At 41.0% G+C, this 18,051-nt stretch overlaps 1 long non-coding RNA gene across 7 annotated transcripts in view; it reads left to right on the top strand.

Moving 5' to 3' along the window:
* Positions 1 to 18,051, top strand: part of LOC113892773 — a 173,539-nt gene that overhangs the window by 98,988 nt on the left and 56,500 nt on the right. For 6 of the 7 annotated variants that reach the window (XR_003511128.1, XR_003511127.1, XR_003511131.1 and 3 more), the window contains 2 exons: positions 4,108 to 4,270; positions 4,367 to 8,551. The exons of the other annotated variant lie outside the window; for it this stretch is intronic. This is a non-coding gene — a long non-coding RNA (uncharacterized LOC113892773). Of the gene's footprint in view, positions 1 to 4,107; positions 4,271 to 4,366; positions 8,552 to 18,051 lie in introns of those variants that run through there. 7 annotated transcript variants of the gene reach the window in all.

The raw sequence follows: 18,051 nt of genomic DNA, 5'->3' as shown, positions 1-18,051 counted from the left end.
TCAGCATAGAAATCCATGCATTTCATCTTTTTTTCCCCTCCTTAGGTTTTGCAAAAAGATCACCATGTGGAATCTACAACCATGCCAACTCTCCATTTATTTCCCTTTCAAAAACAAAGTATGAGCATGGGGGAGCTTAGTGGGCATAATGTCTCTTCAGTAACCCTTATTGAATTTAATTAGCTTGTAGATTTCATCTCCATCTTACATCTCAGTTTTTACCTCAGTAATCTTCATTATGTAAAACTTTCCATCTTAACTATACCACAGGCACTCTATAGAATATTAAAGAAGCAAAAATACGTGAATTTCTTTTGTGTTGACTTGACTTTGGTTTTTCTTCTGTGAGTCCAAATGCTATGAACACACTCCCTGAGTAAGGATGGGAGTCATCCAAGTGTGACTTGCTAAAAGGCAGCTGGGCAGTCCCATTTTTCACTGTGTTCCCTGAAGGAGAACAGAAAACAGAAGCTGGGGACACGTTTCATGACCTCACCAAAGTGTTGGATGTCAGGAAGCCTTGACAGGGAGTTAAGAAGCTTGTCTTACTTTTCATATTTAGAGCATCTCTGTGCTGAATGTGATGTGGGGGAGATGTCAATGTTTTCTCATTTGTAGGAAACACCAAATTCGACACATTTTGTTGCTCCCATCCATCGCCTTTGTACTGCCTTCTTCAGCAGTGATTAGAATCTTGGCTGAAAGCTCCTGTGGTCAGTGGAGCTTGAACTCTCTTTCTGCTGCCTCTCTTGTCACGGGCAAACAGCCACCAGGAGGAGGACACCTTTTTGAAGTTGTTCTTCCAAGAGTGTGTATTTGTACAGTAATTGTCAAGTTTGATCATCACAAGATATTTGGCTTTGTAAAAATGAGATAATTTCAAATAATCCTATTCAGAAAATAGATTTAGAGGGAAGAGGATAAAGAGTAGACATTTTTTTAAATTCATAGTGATGCATGTATTTTTCTTGAAAGAAAAAGTTCATCTTCATATATAGCTTAACTTTACCATTTTAGAAAATGGAAATAATGATGTTGATGAAAGTTAAAAGGTAATTTACAAAGTATGTTTAAGGATATGGTGTTTTCTTGAAGTTGCTATTTTGTCATTTGAAATTCAGTGTGTGCAGTTATGTGTGTGGAATGCACAATAATTTGAATTTGGGGTCAGAAGGCAAAAACTCCAAAACCAGTGTTCAGCACTTCCACTGAAAGTGTAAACTGATCTGAATCTGCCGGAAGAAAGGAGTGAGGTGGTGCCGGGTTTCATTTATAATGAGTTATTTTGCTTTGGTGGGGTTCTTAGAGATTGGGGAATGGTATGGGAACTTGTCAGGAGCCTCCAGGTGACGAGGCACAAGAGGAATGAGTAGTCTAGTTAACAGTGCCATGAATAGTAATAATTGCTCCTTATTGACTGCCATCTACCAGGTAGATGTTACCATCAGTTACCAGTTACCATAAGTAACTCATGTAGCCTCCTGCAATCTTCATAAGGAGCCCCATAAGACAGGTATAACCATCTTCAATTTACAGGGGCTGAAAGTAAAATTTAAAACACTTAAAACTGAGTTTGCTTATAAGTGGCAGGGGTAATGTATGAAGAGAATTATTTTTATATGGAATGTAAAGCAGTAATTCATTTACTGAACTCAGCGAGTTTTTGACATTTTCTCTCTTTTTTCTTCTCCTCCACTACCTCCTTGCTTCTTCTTTGCTTTTCCTTCTCCTATTCTTTTCTCAAAGAAAGAATGAAATGAGGCCAAAATAGTAAAGCACTCTCTCCCACTGTGTCTTCAGCAAGACACCATTCTTCCTTGCATCCTCATAGAATTGTTTTCAGTAGAGCTACATATAGCATTATTTTGGAAGTTTAATAAAGACCGAGCATTCTGGCCAGTGGCTTATATTATTGCCACATAAAGTAATGTTTATCACCTTAAATAATACTACAGAATATGATGATTCTATGCTGTCTTCAAAAGCTCACATTCAGCCCTGTCTAATCTGTCTTTCATCTGATTAATGATTAACCAGGATGAAAGAATGGATGCAGAACACAGAAGTTGAAAAGTATTTTTGTGAGTAATCTGGTAAAACCTACTTCCGCAAATACAATGTTTCTAAACCAGGATATCTAGAAAACTAAATTCCTTCACATATACAACTAGGATCCTTTTTATTCTTCTGTCTGCTTCCCATTTCCATATTATAAAAATATGCATTCTTGATTACCAAACAGGCTTGTTATTGTGGTCTTAGCTCAATGAAGATATTGATGCATAAGGATTAGATTTCACTCTTAAGGGATGCCTGATATACTTCCTTTTGTCTCCTGGTGAAGGGGCTTGGCTATTTATTCTGGGCAAACTGGGTTTGTGTTGCCTCAGCTCTGTCTGCTCTCTGATGCCAAGGCCAGCGACCTGACGGGGCCGCCTGTGTCCTCGACATATCAGACAGAAAACTAATTCAAATCTAAGCCCAGTGGTGGAATCTCAAAGCTCTGTCACTACTATTCACAGCAAATCTATTTCTTCCTAGAGTGGGTGTTCTGAAATTTTGATCTGCATCTCACTTGAGATAAATAACCCTCTTGAAAAAATTTCAAACAGAACTACGCAGGAAAGGCAGTAAAGCCTTAGACAGAAATATAATTTCAAGATCCCTTTCTCCCTCTGAGGTCTCTGGAATATGCATGTGATCCCAGTTCAGAGTTCTTTCATGAAACCCTTTCTGTTTTGCACAAGGACCCTCCGAGTCCCACTATCACCTTTATTGCAAACAAACTCAAAATAATATAAACAAACAAGAATAGATTGTTCTGAAATGATCCGCTGCACGCAGTTCATCCTTCCATCACTGCTGAAGGGAGGGAAAAGGCAGCATCGGCTTTAAATCTGTAGACTGAATGGTGGGCCCCTATCTGTCCTTCTGTGATACAGAGGCAATCTCCCCTTATTGTTGAGATTCAGCAATCCTTATTATTACTTAATTGGAACCCCACTGATGCCCTGTGGGATTTCCTTTCCTTGGCGAGGCAATATATCCATATAGACATAGAGCATAACCACCATGGCCTACTGTAATATTATAGTCAGAAATATCAACATTGGGATCAAAATTAAACCAATACCTAGGCGAATAGAGTTTCTAGATCGTCTTTTGATATTATTAGGAGCTATCTATTTTTCTGTGTTTATCTTTGGATTTAGAGTGAGGCCAGCAGAAATTCAAATTGAATACCCTTTATCACAGTGTTTCCTTTTCTGTTTTAATTCCTCTTTGCCTTGCTTCCAGAAGTGAAGGGAGAACTGGTAAAATTACTGACAATTATACTTTATGAGCAAGGACACAACAAACACCAGAGGTCTGGGCACTCTGTATAGAAATATTACTGTTTTATTCAGTCTTTATTCTACCTTCTCTGTTTTTAGGTGAATAAATATAAGGTCAACTTTATGAAAATGCCTAGAAAGCCTTAATTTTACTAAAATTAAGTTAATGAAAATGAAATTGACAAGTAAATCCCTCTCATCTTAACTCTCAGTGCCCAAACAGGACTCGTTACCTTGGACATCAGAGGGCCACTTCATTGTCTTTATTTATGGTCACAGCATTTGCATTCATTTCTCTCTTGTGCTATTTTTATTTTTGTCATTGGAGTCCATGAAGACTTAATCATCAGCCCTCTAATTTTCCAGAAAAAAAAAAAAAAAAAGTTGATTTATCAAACTGGTGGCAGAGAAGGAAGAAGATCAATCTGACATTGTAGGTTAATAGTAGGGAACAAAACACATTCATAATTAGAAGAGAAAGGGACTTGCCTTGTTCATTCCAGTTTATAATAAAAAGCCCCTCGCCAAAGCGTCTTAGAAAATAATGCATTCAGACTGCGTCGAATTACCGCCTAGCAGATTCTATTTATCTGTAGCTTAAAAAGCAGCTGCGTTTTTGTAAAAAGCAATGAATGTGGCAGTCCTACTTAAAGGTAGAAGAAAAAGAACACCCCTTGTTTTGTAATAAGGGGATTTTCCATTTAAAAGAGAGAGCGAGCCTGTTGTGTGAAGTACGATTATTACATTCACTGTATTCTATCTCACCCACCAGGAGGTTAATAATGAAGGGCCAGAGAAGGAGGCCAGTGCTACCAGGGTTATCTCGCAGCCTCAGATGTTGGATAAGTCGAAGGAGGCAGGATCGCTTCAGGATGACATTCAGAAAGGCCGGAGTGATTATTGGGAAGAGAAAAGCCTACCTATTCTTTTCTAAGGTAAACAGTTTATTTCATCTGGCAGCTGCATGTTTTATTATAAAAACATGTTTATATAAAGATAGCTCTAAAGTTTACCTTTAAAAATTATTTTAGGTGCCTGAATATTCCCCTGGCCTGCCTGTCCAGGCACTGATGCATTATTAGCAACCTGCCTTAGACAAAGGAGGCACTCGGAGCCCCACCACACCTCAAACCACGCTTTGAAGGATCTGCCAAGCTCACTTTTAATCATGAGGAAGGAATTACCCACATGGAGTCAGCAGAAAATGAGAAAGTGGAGTTCGTGCTGCGAATAATTCCAGCAAGTGCCAAGGGGCTAGTTGAGGAATGGTTTCATGAGGTGAATATCTTTAGCTTGTACTTAGGGTTTGGGTAGCGTATAATCCTTTTCTCTTTTAGGAGCGATGACTATCCTAAGTGTCCTTCCCAACTCAAGAGCGCTCAGAGCATTTGTCAGGCTGTTGACAGATTTGCTATCAGTCTGGTCCTTGTTGTTATTTACTGTAACTAATTTTACATTTGCAAATATGCAGCAGTCCACTGGGGCTGCTAAGCCCACAACTGTTAATAGCTGTGTGTATCTGTGTGAGTGCATGTCCGGTAATCTGTCTCCGTGTGTATATGTGCCCTTGTACTCGTCTTCTCTCTGTTGCGCACGTAGGTGGGGAGGATTGGCCAGCCAATGGGTTCTCAGATGTGGTCTGAGGCTTTTATTTGATTTTTGGACCAAGAAAAAAGAACGTGTCACATCATGATGAATGGTCAATCTGAATATTCAATTCATACAGAAGGAGAAGCGGGGAGGAGGCTATGAGCCCAGTGATGAGACTAACCTTTTCCCTTTGGGAAGAGCTTGATTCAAATTAAACATCACTTTCAGTGTGAAATTAGTTTGAAGGTCTCTCTCCTTTTTTTTTTTTTTTTTTTTTGGTGCCTGGTTTAACTCCTTGATGGGCTGCTCTTTCAGGGAGGAACCTTCCGTCCACCTTTGTGCTTGTCTCTGTTCCCAGCAGCAGCCCATAGTTCTTTGTCCTTTGTTCTGGTTTTCTAAAGATCAGGTCCAAAAAAATTTGTTTTACTATTTTCAAAACTGCCATTATTCACAAGATAACATTCTCCCTAAAACATGTTATTTCTTGATGTCCCAAACTCATATCTGAAATAAATAACTTTCTGCTTCAAAGGACAATCTTGCTGGGGAGGAGGGAGAGGGAAAATTTGGGATCTTTTCCAAAGAAGCTTCCAGTGTCTCCTGCTTTAGGCCAGTGTCTGCTGGCCAAGGGAGTCACAGAGGAGGAGTAGCAACCCTAAAGCCCAAGTATGCTCTCGTTTCTCTAGTTCCCCACATAAATAATGAGTCACAGGATCACCCAGGCCAGCCTGCTGCAACTCTGGCCTCAAACACACAGGTGCCAGGAGGCTTTTGAAACCTCCATTCAGTACTCCCTGGTCCAAGGACTAAGACCCGAACATGTAAAGAACTGCTGTCCATGGACATGCTAGGCTGCTTGCCCATCTGGGCACACCCTTGCTGCTTTGGTTAGGCACCCACAGGACTAAATATGTGATTGATTCTCTTTCTGGAATTTAGTGGCTTGTGGGAAAAGGGGTAGTATGGAAAAGACTAAGAGACAAGCCTGTTCTTCCAGTGAATCCTCAGAAGGAAAATGTTCGGGTTTTTGAATTCCTAAAGAGGAGTGTGGAGGTCAGGCAGCTGGGTTTGGAGTGAGGCTGGGGAGGTGAGGCAGCTGGGGGTGGAGGTCGAGGTGTAGTGGGGGGTGGGAAGTGGAGGCAGAGGAGCAGCTGTGTTTATTTTAATCCATCTCATTTAACCCTCACCTAAAAACAAATTGGAGAGGTTTGGGAGTGCATTAATCTGGACCCAATTAGCATGTCTTTCTCCTTCAAAAGTGCAACCTGAGATTAATGAATATAAACTAGAGTTTCAGATGCAGTGCTTAAATCATTTGCATGTTTCATGCATGATAATTGAATTTATGTCTGCACTTCCTTTCACTTAACTATTTCCAGTCTCCTTCCTATGAGTCACATAAAGCAAGATCTCATTCTCCTAACCTTTTGGTGGAGTTTGCCTAGCTCTTGCTCCTAATGAGAAACTCAAGTGCTTGTTCCTTTTATTTGAATTTGAATAATACAATATTTTCCACAAAGCAGAGGGCAGGGCTTAATAGACTGGGATGCTGTTTCAGGAACTGGTAAACAGGCACTCCAGGTTTATTTTTCAAAGGCCAGAAAACCCATGGGAACTGAAGGCATTGAGTTTTCAGTGGTCCCAGAGAACTGGGTTTCAGTGTGACCACTTTTAAGTGTATTAATAATGCCAAGAGGAAGGTCACTTTAATGCAACATAAAGAATGTTCTCAGGCTCTGGACAGAGTTACTTACCACATGGGATTAGCGCACAGTACTCTTCTGGCATAATTAGACATATGCTTCTGTGGAAGGGGGAGGCGGGTAGTGTCAGCCTTCGTGAAGGTGTGTAGATGAGCAGTTAGCAGTTGTGGTTGCTTAGCATGCTGTAGGTTTTTTCCTTCCTTCTTTCCTTCTTTTTTGTTATTTAGGTGTAGAAGGCTTAACGCTGACTTAGTGCAAGCAGGTGTTAAGGTCCCCCTCCCCACCTGCTCCAACCTGAAAAGCCTAAAAGCTGGCAGTGAGCATGAAAGAATGCTTCCTAGGGAAAACGTTGAGGCCAGAGGCTTGAAATAACCCACCCTGGTTTCAGTTTGTATCAGTGATTTGTCTGTCTTCTGTCTTTCCTCATGTGTTTCCAAGTTCAATGTCCAAGTGATGAGCTTTTCTCCAGGAATTGTCCCCAATGTCCTTTGTTTTTGGTGCATTCAGTGGTTGAGTGTTGCTGAGTGTCTTCTGGTCTTGTTTCCTGGTCCTTGTAGCTAAGCATGTGGCTGAAGGATAAAATCTTGTTAATTTGTGATGTCACTGTTTAAGTGTGCTTCCTGTCACTTATGTGTAGTTTAAAATGTTCCTTAATGTAGCATGAAATGATTGGTTAGCTTTGCAATGGTTGTGAAGTCATGTGAAGAAAATAAGTTTTGCATCCGACCAAGATAAATTCACTCTAGTGCTTTATGGCTTTTTATTCCTATGTGATAGTAATAAAGTCTCATGTAGGGATGGAAGCCATGAAATACATTGTGAAAAATCATCAACTAAGAAGGGGCCATCAGTATAGAAAACGTTAGCCTATGGAGCTATGAACATGCTGGAGAAATGATTGGGCGTATAACTTTGCTACATTCATGGTGTTTCTTTGAGCTTCTTTATCCTGGGATTTTGAGAGCTAAGGAATCTAGGTTACAAGAGTTGATTCATCTCTGTAATCATTGATTTACATGCTCATTTGGGTTTGCACCTTTCTGTTTATCACACATTTTTCTCCATTGTCTCTTAATGAAACTTCTCTAGAAACTATTGGTAGCCTGCCCATCCTGAGGCTGCATTTAGTTTTCCTAAGCCTCCTTCCTCCTCTTGTGGCCTCTCTTCTGAAACAAAGAAGAAACAGTCCAATCAGACTTGCCCTCTTGGAAATGTGGTCCAGATTGCTCTACTCCCAAGCTCCTAAAAAGGTAGACATTGGGTGGGCTCGATCTACACCTTCTCAGATCCATGGAGCCATTGAGAGTTGTTTCAGCTTTACGAGTGTAGTGTAGTTGAGAAAGTCTGGGTGTCAGAGGAAATGGGGGGCTTTGGAGAACTGGGTTCTAATCTCTTTGCCACTTTAATTTGGAGACCTGGGGCAAGTTGTTTAAGCCATGTGAGCCTCTTTATCTTTAAAATGAGGACAATAAATACATCTTGGGAGAACATTGTGAGGATTAAGTGAGTGTTAGGCATACCTAACAAAGCATTTAGCATAAAAAAAAGTTCATGAATATTGCTTTTTCCCTGTCCTGTCTCTTCTCTCTTCTGTTCCCATTTCTCCCCACTCCCTTCAGTGGAAAACTAGCCCCTTTGAGAGTGAAAAATAGAATGCCTAATAAAATACAAACAAACAACTTAAAAAAAAAAAAAATGTTTAGTTGCCTCCTTCCCATATGTGACTGAAATCCCTCAGTTGGATCAATAGCTTTTTTTCCCTTGAACTGCTTTAAAAATGATTGACCTATTTCACTTCTACTGTTTTCTGTATATTTATTTTTGCTTGACTGTTTTAATACTGACTATTGGCCTCTACTAATTTTTACTGGTTTTCTGTTATTTTTTTCAATGAGAATTCCAATAAAGCTTATTTTTGTTATCCTTTGTCTCTCCATTTTCTCTGCACAATGAGATTGTAGCCTGTGACTCTGAAATGTCTGGACTGCTCCAGAAAGATAAATGATGCCTTTCCTTAGAAACTACCCACTCCTGCTACCAAGAAAACGCTGGTAGCTACCCTCCCAACATTTGCATACCAATGTCTTTGGGGAGACTGGTCAATTTAGTTGTAACTTTGATGCAGTTTAATTTTTAAACATATAGAAATTACAACTAACTTTATCACTAAAGCCTATAATTGTGGATAAGGAAAAGGACTTCACAAATACACAAATGCTGAAATATTAAAAAAATTACAGTCTAAGTGTATTGCTATAAAAAATAGAGTATAGTGAAAAATCTGTGACACCATATTTGTATCCAGAGTCCTTTTATTATAATTGAAACCTCATCTTTTAAACCTCATTCTCACCCCTATGTATCCAGATCCTACTAATATCCTTAATCCTTAGTGAGTATTCAGATATTAAGTGCTGGTCACTCAGTCATGTCTGACTCTTTGCAACCCCACGGACTGTAGCCCACCATGCTTCTCCATCTATGGGATTCTCCAGGCAAGAATACTGGAGTGGGTTGCTATTCCCTTCTCCAGGGATCTTCCTGACCCAGGAATTGAACCCGGGTCTCCTGAATTGCAGGCAGATTCTTTACCATCTGAACCATCATGATATTAGTGGAATACTTAATGGGAAAGGAAGGAAGGAAGAAAATGATGGGGGAAGGAAATAAAGAAGTAAAAGGCTATATCACCATAAGAAGTCAATTGTATGTTTAAGAAGGCCATTTAGAACATTTAAGATAAAATGTACAAATGACATATACAAAATCACTCTGGGGATTCAGAGCAAGAAAAATTCCCTAGGATCAGGGATAAGACCCATGTCAGGATTTAGGACATCAGCCAAATTTCCATGGGCAAGAGTCAGGGACTTAAGAATTAATTTATCAAGGAATTTATGATAAGCTCAGGTAAAGTAGTTCTTGAAAATCTTGTAAGAAATATTCAACCCTGGAACACATATTTACTTCTAAATATCTTCACAGATACAGGTAGTAGATCTTAATGGACACACTTACTTAGATTAATTAATTACTGCTGAATCTCAGTGGACTGCAATCAGCTCTTACCCATGTGGGACAGGACAAGTCTATGCTGCCACCATGCCGGTGATTTCAAGGATAACCATGTGTTTGCCCAACCTTTCCCCTCTTTTATTTTTGTATGGTTGTCTTTAAACTCCAATATTTGCTATAACCATGAGGCAACTTGTGCAAAAGTTGTTGCCTTCAAGAAGGGCTCAACATCCCCCAACCACTCTGGATACTGATATGTCACTAGACACCAGCCTTTCAGAGTCATTTATTGGCAATAAATCCCATGGTACATTCCTATGTAAATGCCTATAAATTTGTTGGCCAGTGGAACAAAATGCTGCAATTAAAAGTGGTTTCACTCAACAAGTGAATGAGCAAAATTGTGTTGCAGCAAAGGATGAGAGTGTGACTATGGGCCAGAACAATCCTTCTCACTTTGTTTCCTTCCCACATCCTTATCAGAAATTTCACTTCATCAGAATTTTCACCAATATTATGTTAATCAATGGAGGATAATATCTGTGAGATCTGGGTTTCGGCAGCTTAAGAAAAGCTACACATTGTCCAATACGTTCAAGTCCCAAAATGATGCTGTGGAATTATGAGGCTTTCTATTTGGTGAAATAAGGAGTGCAGAATTTTTCTCTCAGTCTTTGGATGGTCCCAGGAACTCCAAAGTTATGTTTCAAATAGCAAAACCTAATTGTTTTAGTCACAATTTGGACCTTGCAACATAGGCATGTACTCTGAGTTGTCTTTGCTTGAGTAAGAATGAGCTTATAATGGCCTGTACTCTCACCTGCCTAACTTTATGAGCTTTAAGTCACTCAATCTGATGTCAGGCATGGCTGAGGGTTCATTATCAGCTCCGGATCAGAATGAGATCTACACAGGAGAACAGAGCCCAGGAACTCTGCTAAGTCACTTCAGTTGTGTCCGACTCTGTGCGACACCATAGACAGCAGTCCACCAGGCCCCGCCGTCCCTGGGATTCTCCAGGCAAAAACACTGGAGTGGGTTGCCATTTCCTCCTCCAACGCATGAAAGTGAAAAGTGAAAGTGAAGTCGCTCAGTCGTGTCCGACTCTTAGCGACCCCATGGACTGCAGCCTACCAGGCTCCTCCGTCCATGGGATTTTCCAGGCAAGAGAACTGGAGTGGGGTGCCATTGCCTTCTCCACACAGGAGAACAGAGCCCAGGAACTCAGTGAGCACCAAATAACACAACCCTCTTGGTCATGAGCTTCAGGTCTTCCATCCCTAAACCATTCTTGGATCCAGATCTTCCAAAGATAGCTACTCCAGAAAGAGTTGGCCCAGACCCTGTACTTATAGACTGTCCTTGGATTTGAAACACTGGTGGGCAGAGGGTGGAGTGGGATGGGGGTTTGAAGAAATCATTCAGACACTATTGGATGTCTCCTCTCTTCACTACCTTCCACGAAACAGACCCCTAGACATGTGACAATCTGCTAATGCCAACCTCCTCACACTTATTTTCACCTTTAGTCCTTATCAAGATGAATGTAGAATATATCGGTTGATTTTAGGTAATAATACTAGCAGCCCTGGAGTTTCATTCCTTCATTCCATTACTCTTTTCTCTTTCATATGTTTAACGAGGCATGACGAAATAAACTTTCTAGACAAAAGATGTAAAAATATTCTGGGAGCATGTTTTAACTGGGAAGACATAAGCAACTAACTGGTCATCCAAAATCAGGTTACACAAAGAGGGCTCAATAAATACTGATGACTTAATTGCTTGCTGAATTAAGTTTGAAGTGCTTCTAGTAATCCACAGCACCTCACCAGGCATTTGTCCCCTCTCTCTGATCTCATCTCCTGCCCCCTCATTCAACCAGTCTAGGCTTGTGAATTTGGTCTTATTCCCTGAATATACTAGTTGCACTTCTACTGCAGAGCCTTTGAAATTGCTGCGCCCCCCACCCCGCCCCAACCCAGAATACTCTTCCTGAAAATCTACAGGTCTCACTCTCTCATTGCCTCAAGTCTCTGCTCAAAATTCTCATTCTTACAGTGAGATCTATCACGTGACTATTCTCTACAAAATAATAATTACTTGGCTGTACAACTGAAACTAAAACATTATAAATGAACTCTACCTCAATAAAATAATAATAATTCCCCTCCTCTTTCATACTCCCAGCACCTTGCATGCTGTGAGTGCTCAATCGCTTCAGTCATGTCCTACTCTTTGAGACCCTATGGAGTAGCCCACCAGACCCCCCTATCCATGGGATTCTCCAGGCAAGAATACTGGAGTGGGTTGCCATGCCCTCCTCCAGGGGATCTTCCAAACCTGAAGACTGAACCCTTGTTTCCTGTGTTTCCTGCATTTTAGGCAGATTCTTTACCCACCAAGCCATGTGGAAAGCCCTCCCAACACCTTACCTTGATTCATTTTTCTCCATGCACAACACTTTTCATTATCTAATATACTACATATTTACCTGATTTTTTAAAAAATGATTGATTGATTGCCTTTCCTCACAGAACATCAGCTTCAGGAATCCAGGGGATGTGTCTATCTGTTTTATTTACTAGTTTATCTTCAGAGTCTAGAATCACATCTGTACATAGTAGATGTTCAAATATTTGTTGGAAGTAATATTCATTGGGTGCTTCCTGGCCTCTATGTGTCAAGATACTGACAATATATATCCTAACAGCAAAGAATCTTTGGATTTCTCATCATTCGAATTAACCATGCTTTAAGCATTGTCTTCTCATAAGACAAAAACCTTTTCTTCTCCAGTTTCCCTTCTTATAAGTAATAGCATGATGTACATTTTGTCCATCAAATTTAATCCAAATTCTTCCCTAGGAAAAATTCTGAGTTGTGGAATTACTGAGTCACAAGCTAGTGGGTGTTTTTAATGGCTCTTTATTTATATTCCCAAATTGCTTTCCAGGCATGTTTTACCAATCCACACTCCAAGAAGAGGAAAACGTAAGAAAAATTTTTGTTTGCCTTTTCTGAGTAGCATCACACTGATTTTTACCATGTTCACTAGATTCCCTTGCTCTCTCGGTTCATTTGATTGATTCCACCTGAGAATATCAGCTTGTGCCATTTTAAATTTATGTTTTGAACTTTGATTCAAGATTGAAAATAAAAGAAATTACTTTAGAGATGGAAAGAAGTCAGAAATTATATTTTCCAATTCCTCTATTAGGTGTGGCAGGCAGTGAAGTTCCAAGACCATCCTGTTAGTTGGAAGAAAGGCTGGGACTGAGGGACTCAGGTCAGCACCTGAAAAAATGTGGAAACAGTGAGTCAGCTCACAGGAATTAGAGTACACCGTGCTACTTCTGAACTATCAGTGTCTCCCTGTTCCTCATTAAAATTAATGTCAAAATGTCCACAGCAGTGTCTTTTGATGTCTTAAGAGATTGGTGGTATTTATGGCAAGTAGGATATAACTTTTAAGTTGAACTACCTGTTCTACTGGCTGTGTTAACTTGTTCTGAAGTCTTTTATCTCACTCTCTCTTGCACAATCTGGCCCCTTCACATTTTTATTTCTGAATTTCATACAATTACAAAACAACCAAGAAATGAGTAGCATTTGTTGCATTTCTTTGAATATAAGTAAAACAATTAGATAACTGGTCTTTTGTGCTTCTCTGAGCTACCACAAAATTGTCATTTGGACACTTTGGGAATGACTATTCAAACCAGCTCAGACTTTGATAAAACCTATTAGATATCTATCTCACATATAAAAACACATAATCTTCCATTTCTCTCTAAAGAAATGTACACTGACAAAAAACTTGGAATTTTATTTGCCTTTCCTTTAAAATTCTCAAAATTGGTCCTCTATTTTTTTCTCACATGTATATGCCTTTATAAGATCTCTTGTCAGATAAGGTGTTCTTATCTTACTCATGGATTGAACTGTTACAAAAAATGCCAGAGGTAAAGATCAAACACTGCTTAACATCAGTGAAAAAAAAGAATAATTAACAGAATTCTGTTCACTTCCAGAAAGATCTTGAGAGATGAATCAGTTGATGGCTTACATAGGACACTGTGTCCTGATAAAAACCACTAGTGTATGAATATGTGTCTTAACCCAGGTATCTCCTCTAAATGCAGGAAGTCTGAAATTCCAAACTTTCTATGGATAATCCACTACTATTTACTGATAGGCATTAATATTTCTCAAGAAATTTACCCAGGTGCCCAGGTGAAATAAATAGCGCAAATTGATAGGAAGCCTCCAAAGAGAACCAGAATGTCATTCACCATAGCCATGTAGGCTATATGTGTACTGTGGACATATTCAAATTTTTCAGGAGCACAAATTTATCTTCAATTCAAGGGCAGAAAGCTATGAGGCCCCCCTGAAAGAAACCAGACTCTGTGCAAATGAAATTCATGATTTTTAAAATTTCGTTTTTACTTTAAATATCTATTTCTTGGTTATGGCCCCATGTGTCCGACTCTTTGCAGCCCCATGGACTGTATAGTCCATGGAATTCTCCAGGCCAGAATACTGGAGTAGGTAGCCTTTCCCTTCTCCAGGGATCTTCCCAACCCAGGGATCAAACCCAGCTCTCCCACACTGCAGGTGGATTCTTGACCAGCTGAGCTTCAAAGGAAGTCCAAGAATACTGGAGTGGCTAGACTATCCCTTCTCCAGGGGATCTTCCCAACCCAGGAATAGAACTGGGATCTCCTGCATTGCAGGTGTATTCTTTACCAACTGAACTATCAGAGAAGCCCCTCATCTTATTTAGATTGTAGGAAATAATTTCAATAAATATTTCCCTCAGTTTTATCAAAACCAAATCTTTAAAACCAAGCCCCCCACCAATGTCTATCAACAGCTATGCTCTCTCAAATCTAGAAAATAAACTTTTCTTCAGATATTCAAAGCCTCATTCCCTCTCACACCATTTCCACAATGTCTTCCCCCTCCAAGATGCTCAGAAAGTAAAAAAACAAAACAAAACACAATAATCCACCACCAGCCTGTTCCAGGCCGTGTCATTTACATACATCATTTTGATTAATCTTCTGAGCATCTCACCAGGAAGTTATTGTCCTTATTTTTTTTCCTTTTCAAATTTAGAAACTGAAGGGCTGAGAGATAGTGATTCACCAGCTGCTTTTCACATATTCTCATTACATCCTTAGTGTCCATCCTCAAACTCCGGACATGACTCATACCAGGTGTGCCAGCTGTTGAGATATTGTGTCTCAGCTCTAACCCTGCCCCCTCTATGTCTTATATACGGTGATACTAGGGCTTCCTTGGTGGTTCAGACAGAAAAGAATCCGCCTACAATGCGGGAGAGACCTGGGTTCGATCTCTGGGTTGGGAAGATCCTCTGGAGGAGGGCATGGCAACCCACTCCAGTATTCTTGCCTGAAGAATCCCCATGGGCAGAGAGCCTGGAGGGCTACAGTTCATGGGGTTGCAAAGAGTTGGACATGCCTGAGCAGCTAAGCACAGCACACAGGATCCCTTATTCCTACTTCTCCTTGGAGGTTTGGGATTGGAGGGGGCCAGTCCCACCCTTCCTACGCGTGTGCGTGCACACACACACACACACACACACACTCCCTTTCTCATCTCTTCTAATGAGTGAACCTGTCCAGGAAAGAGGAATTGTGACCCTCAGTCACTCCATACTCCCTGCCATCTCAGCTGCTGTATTCTGTATATTGTTGCTAACATTTTCCAATAATTCTGGCTAACAGTCAGAATACTGCTAGAAAAGGCAGAAGTGGCCTTATAGGGGCAAAATGTTTCTGTATACCGAGCAGTAAGCGTCCTGCTACCCCTGAGGGAAGTCACTGGGTCACTGGGGAGGCTTTCCAGACCTTGCCCCACTTCTTTGTGTAAACAGTACAGTTGAGGAAAGTAAAAGTGCAAGTCTCTCAGTTGTGTCCTACTCTTTGCAACCCCATGGGCTGTATAGCCTGCCAGGCTCCTCTGTCCATGGAATTCTCCAGGCCAGAATACTGGAATGGGTAGCTTTTCAGTTCTCCAGGGGATCTTCCTGACCGAGGAATCGAACCAGGGTGCATTGCAGGTGAATTCTTTATCAACTGTGCTACCAGGGAAGCAGGTCCAAATCTTAATTCTACTAGGGCAGGTGACATCAAGAATAAAGGTGAGTGGTGAGACAGATATTTCAGAACGACTCAGCCATCCTTTTGCAACCATGAAAAGCTTTCTGTCTTTGAAGAGTGCATTGTCTGATTATGGCTAGTGAACATGTAGTAGGATTACGGTGGGAGGGCTCAGCTCTGCCCCCGGCGAGATGCATGAGCATGTGAAAGTCACTTGTTCTCTTGGCCCAAGTTCCTCATCTGCAATCTGGGATAATTTCCATCCTTACTTCAGGTGGTTTTGAGGCTCAAGTGATATGTAAACAGAAATACTTCAGTGAAATATAGGACTTGGAGATGTAGCATCTAGAGGGTTATCAGGTTGGACATTGACACAAAATGGCAAAAATTTAATTTCACTTGAAATTTAACTTGGTGATGTTAAGTTCATTCACTGGTTCGTGTGCCAAGCCCTGTGTCAGGGGATGAGGTGATGCCAAGAGCAAGGCAGGCGCAATCCACAGTGGGGATTAGTGGCAGTGGTGGAAGACATAGACAGAACCAGTGGTCAGGGTAGAATAAGGGTTATGAAAAGGGATGCCTGGGGTTCAGTGGATGTATGAAAGGCTCCCTTTGGCAATAAGAAAACTCGTCTTATTCAGAAGCTCGAGACTGAGCTGGCGCCACTTGCCGGGGTCCAGCCCCAGTGGATCCAGGGAAATTCGAAGGAGAGACGGCATTGGCGAATACACTGGCTTTAATTAGATATTAATAGAGATATAAAGAGCAATAGAATGAGGATAGCTCAGCAGGAAAATTCAGTGGAGAAAAGAGGCTGAGTAGCTTGGTTTACGCGGGAAACCAATACAACTTCAAGACAAGAAGTTTGCACCACTTACGTAGGCCGCAGGCGTCCCGTTCTCCCAAAGGAGAGGAGACACTGAGGCCTCCCTGGTCAGATCTTAGAAGCCCAGGCAAAATTAATAAGCTTGGTGGGCTCTGCGCTTCAGATGGAAACTCAGCCAGAGTTTGAGAGAGAGAACGACATGAGGAGACCAGTATTTCGAGGAACTGATCCCATTTTTTATTTTTCCAGGGTCTGTTTTTATACACTGAGATGTTATACAAAAGTCACGCGGGGTCAGCAGTCCTGACTTTTATTAAAGTCAGGTGCTTCATACAGATGTATACAGAGGTCTTAGGGGTGTTACATCATCTTCTGGCCAGGGGGCCTGCTGACAATTTATGACCCTCTCCTTGTGACAGCGGTAAGTCAACACTTATTTCTCCAGGGGTGATTATTCTTAAAACAGACGCCACCCAAATAAAGTTACATTCCTATAGGGTGAGGGTGTAGTGGGTTTTAATTAAGGAAGGAATTTACATAGCCTAAGGTCTAACGTGATTAATATCAAAGGTTAATACTTATTTCTTCTATATATTCATTAATGTGTGTAAGGGCAGGGGATGTGGAGACTTGGCAGCAAACACTGGCTCAACAAATGATTGGCTCAACAATACAATTTCTAATCAGCCCACTATACTTATACTAATAGTTTTCTAACTTCTCTAAGGAACCTGTTTTTAGAAGGTTTAAAGCATCTCATGCCTCTCATGGTTGGGAGGCTGTGAGCAATCACATGTGGCCAGACAAGCCTGTCAGGCAGGCTAGAGAAACTTCAGAGGAGTTTGTAAGTTTGGAACACTCCTGTCACGCCCAGGAATTATTATTAACTGGAGCTCTAAGTTAACTCTTTCTCCGAAAGAGGTGGTGGGGGACAGCCCCCAGTAAAGTCAGAGGTGTAGGTGAGAGCACAAAGTAGTAAAGTAGGCAGGCTCTGTTTATGGAGGTAGATGCTTGAGGATTTCCAGGGGGACTCCTGAGGCTCGATCCCACCTTTGCGTATGTCGAGCCTCCTTCCTCATGACCTTTGCCATGGGTGGAGGTCCTCACGCCGGCTCCCGGCAGTCTTAGAGACTTGACATTTAATCCTGGTATCAGAGGTGGAAGCCACAACTTTCTGAAAACCCTAAAAAGCTCTCCCACTCTCTGCTTTCCACACCATCCATTGATACTATGTATAAAATAGATACCTAATGAGAACCTACTGTATAGCTCATGGACCTCTTCTCAGTGCTCTATGGTGACCTAAATGCAAAGGAAATCCAAAAGAGGGGATATGTGCATACGTATACCGGATTCACTTTGCTGTATGGTAGAAACTAATACAACATTGTAAAGCAACTGTACGCCAATAAAATTTTTTTTTAAATGTCCACCCATTCCTTCTACTGTCA

The sequence above is a fragment of the Bos indicus x Bos taurus genome, chromosome 5 (assembly GCF_003369695.1).
Source record: "Bos indicus x Bos taurus breed Angus x Brahman F1 hybrid chromosome 5, Bos_hybrid_MaternalHap_v2.0, whole genome shotgun sequence".
NCBI classification, from domain to species: Eukaryota; Metazoa; Chordata; class Mammalia; order Artiodactyla; family Bovidae; genus Bos; species Bos indicus x Bos taurus.
Note: the sequence above shows the minus strand (reverse complement) of the source record. Positions and strands in the feature narration are given on the sequence as shown.